Below are 3,519 nucleotides of genomic sequence, written 5' to 3' on the forward strand. Positions count from 1 at the left end.
TGCAAGGTAAAAGTGACAATGAAAAGAAGAAAACCGTATCCCTGTTGATAAGTAAGCTATATCCGGCTGTTTTTGGGGTGGGGTCACCATAAAAAGGCACACCCTGCTTGCACACAAAAGCAAATAAAGTCGTTTGCGTTGAATGATGGGCAATTAAGTGTCTGTTAGGCCAATTCATGCCTAAGGTAGGCTGCTTCCCGGGCGTTTTCTGAGGTGGTGTGGTGTAAAGGAAGATAATTTGGGAAAAGATGCTGTCGCAGGCGTCCGACAAGCTTTACACACCAATTAGTAGCAATGCTGGTTCAGAAATATGCAATAAAGCAGACGTACGATCAGTTTGCAGTCATGCGGGAGACAGCCGACCTGGGCAGTGGCCGCAGACGGCGAACGGGAGCAGGGCTCAGGAAAGGAGTATATGACAGAAGGACCTTCATTTGTTGGCTCGGTTAGTAACACGCGCCCGGGTGGCCGGCAGGACACTCTTCGCTCGGTTGGAGGTGGGGGTCAATTTGACCCCCCCATGAGATCTCGAGAACTATGAGAGCTAGGGACACCAAATTCACGGAGTACATTGATCTGTACGTGAACTCACTTAGATCAAAGTTTGATGTTCCTAGATAACGACCTTCGGGTCAAATAAGGTCAAACAAGGTCAAATTCCAAGCTGGTCTCTTAAGTTCCCCCAGAACCTAGATAACTGCTTCTAAGCAAAAGGTCACATGCTCACTTAAGGTCATTGACCTTGCTAGACCTTTAAAAGGTCATGGTGACCAAAATCATGCAAGACTGCTCTGTTAGGACTGTTTGGAAACTATTCTGGAAAAAACTTCAGGGGAGGTTAATTTGACCCCCACCCGATGGCGTGTTTAAGGAAGATATCAAGTTGTATGACTTTTGTCACATTGTTTTGGCGGTTTTAAGCTCCCGAATTTGTTTCCACCTAACATGCTGTGACAATCCTTATCTTTTGAAAAGAAGCCAGCGAAATGAAGGCGCATGAAAAGTCTGTTGTACGGTGAACCATCGATTCACTTTCAAAATTCTCACCAGCCTATGTCCAGGCAGTATTTTGGCATCTCTACCCTGTAAAGGCAGATGCCTCCTCAATGACCCAAAATGCCTCCCCGCTCGTCGAATTTCGTTTCCCCAGAAAGGACAATGCTAAATTGGAGAACTAATCTTGGGAAGCTGGACAGATGTATTTGCTGAATGACATAGATGAGTCGAATAGGCAAGATTGGGCACCGGTGAGAAAGAGCTCTATATGCATATCTAGCAGAGTAGCCATGGCATTTGAATAAAGAGCGACTCCATCTCTACCCTCTCCGCCGGCCATCGGCATTGCTTTCCAGAAACATTCTGAAGTACGCCCTTAGCTTGCCCCCCCCCCCCCTTTGAAGCGTTCTTACGCCTACACCTTTCACTTAGAACAGTTACCTAGGTTCTAGGGGCCCTTTGGAGACCAACCTGGAATTCGGCCTTGTTTGACCTTATTTTACCCGGGGGCCACGACCTTGGAACCTCAAACTTTGATCTAAATGAGTTCACGTACAGATCAATGCACCCCATGAGTTTGGGTGTCTCTAGCTCTCTTAGTTCCTGAGATCTCTGAGGGGTTAAATTGACCCCCCACCCCCACCCCACCCGAGTGGAGGGTATCCAACTGGCCAACCGGGCGCGTGTTAAACATGAGCCATCGCATTATGACACAAAGACCACAATATGAATGAATATCTCTCGTGATGAAAGGAAGCAAACACACAGTGTTTTATTCTCTGTAGGCATAACCGATCAGAACAGGGCGACTTGATGGTAACGGCAGCCCTGGCGAGCTGAGTCATCGATGGCTGTTTGCTATATATCATATTTTTTCTTGAAGCACACCTTATACACCCACGGGGATCATTTCTATCATGCCTGACCGAGAGATTTGTCTGGTTGCGTTGCTACAAGTTTACTGCACAAGGTGTCAATAATTGATCTCCTGGATAGCCCATAATTTCAAGAGGTCCTGGTTTGAGATGCAATCTAGATTCCTTGCATGTAGGTAATTAAACGCACTTGAAATGCTGAATGACTAGGAATATCTGTAGCAATACGAATGGCTTAGTAGTTTCCAAAATCTCAAAGATGGGATATGGGAGACCTAGTCCAGCAGTCACGAGCTTCAAAACCGTTCCTATCTCGGACGAATACTACACAGGAACGAAAAATGTTGAGCAAAGTATGCCTGTAGGCGTGGCTTGTCGCCCTGCTCCGACGAATGCACATAGACCAAGGCTGTTCGGCGCGCTGAAAGATAGCCAGAGGGTTGGCGCGACTATCGGCACGCGCCGGTACCGGGGACGCCGCTTACACCTGCGCGTAAATAGTCACATGTGTGCACTATGAAACACAGGGGTCGAGTGTACAGATGTATCTGTGAAACACTTGGTTCGACTGTGCATGAGAATGCTGATATTCTTAAGGTTGTTTTAGTTCGAGATGAAGTAAACTTGTTTTGGCCCTGCTTGCCGGCTGAGGTGTCCCGCGCTCACTCCGTACGAAGGATGCTGGCACTGGATGTGTGGGTGTGACCAATCATCGGTGTGTCGACGAACAAATCGTGGGGAACTAAGGGGGACGAATTAAAACAACAAGTCAAGGTATGACAGATTTATTGACCCACACAGAGCTTTTATGAACTGGAAAAATGCACGAAGTGCAGAGCATGCACTGTACAGCTGGCAAATGTTAGGAAGATAAACACCCATTTCGGCGCCATGGCGGGACCACCTCCTTCAGCCCCTTCTGGCTACAACTGCACGCGTGAATAACTGCAAGCTCACAACAAGTAATGTTCAAGGTGCAGGCGCTGGGGCAGGTTTTCAATCGTCTTTCTGACGCGCAATCACGACCATAAACTGCGCGGGCTGAGCCGGGAATCCGCCTAGTGGCTGCGCCGGATAGTGCGATGCCAGCATCGTCGCCTAGCTTCGATCTTTGGGGAATTTTGTAAAGTCAACACCGTAACGACCTGTCCGTGAAAGAGCCCCGTGACCCGTGACCCGTGACCCCCGACCTGTCCGTCCACCCTGTCCGTGAAGCTCCCCGTCTACCCCGTCTTCTCTAAAGAACACTTAATTCAAGCCGCTTGTGCGTGGTGGAAGTCCCGCTCAGCCTGAAGCTCGGTCTCCGGTACGAACCGGCTTAGAGCGCAGCTCAAAGTCCGCGGAATGTTTACACAGTCGACACATTTGCGTGTACGCGCGCGTGACTGAGGCCGTCGACTTAAGATACACGCGTAAGGCTGCACGCTGGTGGCCGGCTCCGCACAGCCGCTGAGTCTGCATCGTTGCCAGCGGACTTCGAGCGTTCGGAACATTCCAACCGCGCGTTTAAGTTTGCGCGGTTGCAGTCACGTGACGTGGCTGGACGTCAGGCATTCGGCTGCGTGTTCGGCGCATTCGCTGAGCATTCGTAGCTCATTGAGTTTGCGTGAACTGAAGGTCTATGATTGACGGTCACCCTTCCCACACG

The sequence above is a fragment of the Pollicipes pollicipes genome, unplaced genomic scaffold (assembly GCF_011947565.3).
Source record: "Pollicipes pollicipes isolate AB1234 unplaced genomic scaffold, Ppol_2.1 Scaffold_4740;HRSCAF=5597_pilon_pilon_pilon, whole genome shotgun sequence".
Classification (NCBI taxonomy): Eukaryota; Metazoa; Arthropoda; class Thecostraca; order Pollicipedomorpha; family Pollicipedidae; genus Pollicipes; species Pollicipes pollicipes.